The 7,148-nt window shown below is 36.4% G+C and overlaps 1 pseudogene; it reads right to left on the reverse strand.

Annotated features, from left to right (window-relative positions):
• Window positions 1-1,987: 1,987 nt before the first annotated feature.
• On the reverse strand, window positions 1,988-2,815 carry LOC149231532 (uncharacterized; annotated as a pseudogene).
• Between the last annotated feature and the right edge of the window lie 4,333 nt (window positions 2,816-7,148).

Below are 7,148 nucleotides of genomic sequence, written 5' to 3' on the forward strand. Positions count from 1 at the left end.
ATCCACAACTTAAAGAAAATGCAAAACATCATTGGCAACGGTCCACAACTTAAAGAATATGCAACACAACATTGGCAACACTCCACAAATGTAAGTTCCCTTCATTCAAGTCATCCATGAATAATCCACAACTTAAAGAAGATGCAAAACATCATTGGCAACAGTCCACAACTTAAAAGAATATGCAACACAACATTGGCAACAGTCCACAAATGTAAGTTCCCTTCATTAAAGTCATCCATGCATCCGTTTTGATGGAGAGAAAATTTGAAATTTATCCATCCATTAAAAACAATTAAAAGTTATAGTTGTGGACAAATGTACTTGTATACCATTTTTTATCCGGTATAAAATGCGTGACGGGATATGTAAGTAAACGAATTTAGCATATGAAAAAGAATTTGGCACATTGAAGTTATAGTTGTTAAACTTCAAAATAATTTTTTGAATTTGGCACATAGATGAAAGAGAAATTGGCACATCCAAGGTATAGTTCTTAAACTTCAAGATTTTGGGTATGCCAAAAGTTGATTTTGGGTGTGCCAAAATTTTTAGATGGTGCTGAATCCATTTCCATCATCAAAAATAATTCATTCAAACATTTGGGTATAAGATTTTTTGAAATTTTTTTGCCCAATTTCCAGTCATTTTTGGCCATCAAAGCAATTCTTCCTCGACCTCGTTATCCAGTGGTCTAACAAGGCTGCTTTTTTGGGCTGAAAATGATGAAAATTCTAGTAAGATTTTAATAAAATCCGGCAAAGATTTTTGTAAATCCAGGTTACAGCTGTTCGGTGCCCTGGAGGGTTTTGATAGGGCTGAAAACCTTTTATAACTTTTGCCTAAAACACTTTTAACCATCAGTGCAATTCTTCCACCTTGATAAATATTTTTCTTCCACCTTCCATAAATATTTTTTTCCCTCTTTTTCTTCCATCTTGGTAAACACTTTTTTATTTTATTTTTTTTATCCACTATAAAATGCTTCGTACCCTTTTTACAAGATAGGCCAAGAAAGTAATCTGTCACATGAAAGTTTTTGTATTTCAGGGTATAAAATGTTTTGTACTGTTTTATCCTTAAATGAAACTCTCCGCATTGGAATTTCACAATTTCCCTCCTAATTTCTCATTAGAATTTAACTCTTAATTTCTCATCAGAATTATTTCCCTGCTAAATTCTCATTCGATTTTGGCTCTTCATTTCTCATCAGAATTAGGAAATTTTTGTCTTTAAGAGGCCACAATTCCACAATTTCCCTGCTAATTTCTCTTTAGAATTTGGCACTTCATTTTAAAACTGACTGTAACACCATCAAAAATGTTAACCAATTCAGCACCATCATCAGAAATCTTATGGAAACGGACTAAAAAACCATCATGTCACAATTTGTGGGAAAATGTAACCCGTTTATGCTTCTCGATTTTAAATGATCATGAACCGGAAAGATACCATGTCCGGTATAGAATGCTGTGTGCCCTTTTGTTCGGATTCGAGAAATGAGTAGCACTTTAAAATTTTCGCATGCCAGGGTATCAAATGCTTTGTACTGTTTTATCCTAATACGAATGACTCTGCACATCGAAAATTTTAAATGATGATCTGTGCACTCTGCACATCGAAAATTTTAAATGATGATCATATGCACAGATGGAAAGATACTATAATGCATTAGGAAAAGAATTCATGGTCATACAGAGCTGGAAAGCTTACCATGGCTTATTGATATCAAAATTTATTCATCATGAAAAGTGTAGAAAGTAAGGCAAGCATTCAAAAAAGGGTAAGAGATGTGTATGATGAAAGGGATGTATATCCTGCATATTTTTATCGTCTGACATATATACATATGTATACAAACACACCGTAACTGACATAATAATATACGCTCCTTAAAGAATAAATATGGTGTACTACGGTAGTACACGATTCTCAAACAACAGAGAAACGCAAAATCTGCGAAGCCATTGTAACCTGCTAAGTCCAAGATTATCAAACAAAATTTATTAACTCAAAATCATATTCAATAGAAAGGGCTGTGAAGAGATCCCTTTATTTCCTAAATGGATAAACAATGAAGTAAGAAAACCTCCAGATACAAAATACTCTGGCATTCGTCCAGAAAAGAATAACCTCCACTAAACCTATACCTATACTGCCGTATAAATATCAGAAAATATATATAAGTTGATAATAAAAGCCGACCCTCGCTGATCCTAAAAAATGGACCAAAGAGCAACCGCAAGAGATCTCAGTAAAATCGAGAGACCAAGAAGGGGATGAATGAGGCCATGATTGCGAAGAATAGAGAGGGAACGAAGGCCATGGAAGCAGCACCTGCCTCCATTGTTGGACTGGGAGATGCTGCGGACTGGGAGATGCTGCGGTCACCTCTGCTGCTGCTACTCCCGCTCCCAACATTATCATCACAACGGCCAAGAGAGCCGAAAATGCGTACTTGCCTGACCCCGCCATTCTCGCTTACGCTCAAAACAGCTAATTGATATGTGGAAGAGCCAAAATCCTCTGCCGAGCAAATCTGAATCTCAGAACAGACCACCACAAATTCGAAGCCTAAATCTCCTTGTTTGAGGTTCGAACACTCGACCAGAATGGACTGAGAAATGTGAGATAACAGAATCGCGCGCGGGTGACCATTTCGAACCAGCCATAATACTCCCCCATGAATTCCAGGTCGTCGCTGATCGGTCAGGCATGTCAGGCGACATTCAGATTATTTTGTCAGCGAATGTTAGGGCTGTCAGGGGAGGGTGTCGGAGATAAGGGATGGTGGTGGAGGATGGAGAGTTTACCGATAGCCAGAACCGGACGATTTTCCGGTCGATACCGGAAAACGGGTCATTCTACCGCCTAGGTAGACTACTCCCCGTATCGGACTGGCCAGAGGTATCAACTAGCTGTGGTGTGTTTAACATCGGCCGTATCAGTGAAAACTCCCGCTCTATTTTGTTTTCTACTCCCCGTATCGGACTGGCCAGAGGTATCAACTAGCTGTGGTGTGTTTAACATCGGCCGCATCAGTGAAAACTCCCGCTCTATTTTGTTTTCAAATTTAAAAGCTTGATGTAAACCATGACGTAGTTGCCTCATACCCAACAAGTATTGAACTTTCTTACCAATGTTTTTTCCCTTTCTATATTTTCTTTTATACATTTTTTATTATATTAAGTGGTTTAATTACATGATACCACAGTAATGCGTGTTTTTATTTTTTATTTTAAATTTAAGAAATAAAATATATTTTTATTTTTTAATATTATCATTAAATTAGTGAAATATGTTTTGTGAAATAAATAAAATAATATATCTATATATAATTTTTTTTGTAAATTTTAAAATTATTTAAGCAATTAAAATTATATTAAGTTAAAAATACTTTAATAAATAATTTATATATAATTTTTTTCGTAAATTTTAAAATTATTTAAGCAATTAAAATTATATTAAGTTAAAAATACCTTAATAAATAATTTATATTTATTTTGAAAAAATTGTTTTATATTATATAATTAAATATTGTTATTTATCTTTTCATATTATTGTTATTAAAAATGATGAAAAATAAATAAATATATATATATATATATAATTATATTAATAATTTAATAAAGTTTTTTTTTTTAATTTAGATCATGTTATTGGTTGTAATAAGTTGGTTTTTTTCATTAATTTCAAAATTATTTAAGCAATTAAAATTATATTAAGTTAAAAATACCTTAAAAAAATAATTTATATTTATTTTGAAAAAATTGTTTTATTCCATATTATATAATTAAATATGGATATTTATCTTTTCATATCAGTGTTATTAAAAATGATGAAATAACTATATATATATATATATATATATATATATATATATAATTTAATATGGTTTTTTTTTAATTTAGATCATGTTATTGGTTGTAATAAGTTGGTTTTTTTTGTTTTTATAAATTTAAATTTTATTTTATTAAATAAATGGTGACATTTTTTTATTATATATATTTAGATGTTTTTGATATGTTGGATAGAGTAGAAATGTTGTAATATAATGTAAAGTAATGGAAACATTTTAACTAGGTCCAAATAAAATAAAAATAACCATATAAAAATAAAATAATAATAAAAATTAAAATGACCCATAGTATTGAAAACTAATTGTATTGACCCATGGTATTTCTATGGAATATAACCTATTTCATAATTAAACCTACTATATATATATATATATATATAGTCTAACTTATAGACAAAATGACCTTTTTCACTTCTAGTTATTTTTAACCCAAGGCAAAGATTTTTTAAATCTTTAGTTTAAGTTGTTTAATCTGTATAATTTGAGTGTCGCAAGGGTTTTTTAGGGTGTTGAATCCATTTGTAAATTCAAAAATGCATTTTAAACAACAAAAAATCACATTCTTTCTTGAAATTGTTTTGTAGGATTCTGGTGGAAAAGTCTATTTTGTCTACAAGTTAGATTACGCCTATATATATATATATATATATATATAATTTTATGCATTTTTTTTTCTTTTGTAAGCAAGCATTCTTATATTATATTAACAGATCAAAATTTACACAATGTACAGACATAGTATCCATCTTTGTCTTAGAATGAGGAAACCATAGTGTGATAAAAAAAATCTCTCCTCCTAGGAGGGGAAACCAAAGTCTTTTTCCAGAGAGCTTAACATGTGAAAAATATTGCCATTCAGCTCACAATGGATTGTTGAGCCTCGTGACGCCATAACTAATGACTGCAAAGCAAGGATAGTTGCAAATTGTAATGGCGTTGGGAGCTTCTCGGGACCATATCATGCACACTTAGGCCTAACAAAAGAGGCGAGGTCGCTCGGATGTCCATCAAGCCAAAACAGGGTCGCTCTGATATTCATTAATCAAAATGGAAAGACAATTACCAACCTTTTGCTCGCCATGTCACCAGTGGCTAGTGCACGCCGCACTGGAGCTTCATTGTAGTCGTGTTGGTGCCTTCTTGAACCTGAGTGTTGCCTTGAGCATGCACATTACTGGAATCCTCAAGGGCCTCTTCCAGGGTGTCGCACCTATAAGGGTTGTGATGAGGGGGAAGGGAGGAGTGTTGGCCGTCGGGGGGGAGAGGAAAAGTGCAGAGGGAGGAGGAGCTCTATGGGGAGGCAGAGAGGACGAGCTAGCGGGAGGGGAACGTGAGGGAGACATAGCAGGGTACGGGAGGTTGGCGGGGTAGGAAATTTTGAGGCATTTGGTAAGTTGTTTTAGCGAGGAGGTGGAATGATTGAGGTGTGTAGAAAGCTCCATTATCTAGTTAGTGTCTTTAAACTTTTCCTGCTCCCTATCTTTCAGCTGACGGGACAGGAGATTGTGGAGAGCCCAAAGGGACATGTGCCCCCTGCGGGTCTCCTCCCCTTCCATGGAAACCACGCTTTTTCTTATGTGCTCAAGGATGTTGTTACCAAATTGGGTGGAAATGGAGGCATCGTCTAGAGTGGTGGGGGGACAACCACAACCTCTTCCCCTACCTAGGCAGTGTTGCCTTCCTCTGTCGCTACTTATAGTGGAGATGTAGGGGTTGGGTGTCATGAGACTATGGTCAAGGGGAGTTGAGAGGATTACAGGGGGAGGTGACCAGGAAAAAAATAATTGGGAGGCCAAACCTCTGAGGAATATAATGTCGGAGACTGTAACACCCTCCTCCCACATCTACCCAAGTCATTGGCCAACCGGGGTAAACATGTGACAAGAGGCTACTATGATTAGATTCAACCTCCTATGTGACTTTAAGGAAGTGGAATCGGCGGAAACATAGCATACATACCTTCCACATCAGCTATAAGACTCTTAGGTACCATCCCAACCACTCAAGTAGCTAGCCTCTGGGTCCCACTGAGGCTTTAGACCACTTGACCCCAGACGCTCCCATGATATGGACTTGACAACGTCGAGGAGGCTCTGGACGCTCTCATGCCAAGGAATGCCAATGTCCATGGACTATTTTTCCCAGTGTTGTGGTAATGTTCTCAGGATTTGAGCCACTTTTTCAGGCCCAGAGCTGAGGTCACTGCCCATAATTGAATGACACCTTCATAACAGAAAGATAACAGGGAAACAATGATGCAAATGTAAATACTTGAACAAGCCCTTAACCAAACCCCTTCTAGCCATGACAGGCATTTCGTCAAACATATCCCAAATATGTAATCTATAGGTGTAAACAACATATTTAATCATAGGGGTCTCATACTTATCTAAGAATCATTATGAAGCATTCTTCCCTTATATAATTTGTTGCATTATCATCTATTAGGTCATAGGTACATTGTTCATTCATTTACAAGTAAAAACATGATGAGATCCATACATAGCCATTGTCATAAAACATATACATAGTCAGCATAATAGCAACAAAAATACCAAGGAAATCACAACCATATGATCCACATATAAACCAGTAAAATACTCATAGAAATACAAGGAGAAATAACCTCATATTGATGATGCAAAATCCAAACCTGGGATGGGACTACCACATTCCACCCAACCATAGAATGACTAAGCCAAATATCTCTTCAGCCATTCACCCCTATGCCATATTCCAATCATGAATGTGGGACTCAACCCAAAAGAACCAACCAGGGCATCCCAAGGCTAAACCACCTCACCCTCATTAATAGAAATAAGGTTTTACCGTAATCCATCCTGGATCACTAGGCCAACATAATAAACATGTAATAACAGGCTTTACCATGAGTGATCCGAATTGGATCCATGAAGAACTGTCAAAGAACCATGACTGTATCAGGTCGGGACAAACATTAAAGAATTCCAAAACAATGATCAAAAACACCTTAAACCAGTGGCAATGGCAGCCAACGTGGAACGACGAGGATCTCAGTCAAAGCGTGCTGACCGAGGCCCATGGAGACTGTGTGGGAGGCCGAATTAGCCCCTGGGAGGCTTGGATCGGGAAACGAAGGTGGATTTTGATGCACGATTAGCACTCGCTGGGCGAACAGGCTCAAAATGGAGTAGCCCCGAGCACTTGGTCACTTGGGGAGCTGGAGAACCGTGGGACAAAAGGAAAAAAGCACTAAAGGACAAGGCGAGACCCGCACTCCGGAAACCCGCGATATTGATCGGGGCGCCCT

Source organism: Pinus tabuliformis, chromosome J (genome assembly GCF_031772625.1).
Source record: "Pinus tabuliformis cultivar Carrire ecotype Pingquan chromosome J, CPIR1, whole genome shotgun sequence".
Classification (NCBI taxonomy): Eukaryota; Viridiplantae; Streptophyta; class Pinopsida; order Pinales; family Pinaceae; genus Pinus; species Pinus tabuliformis.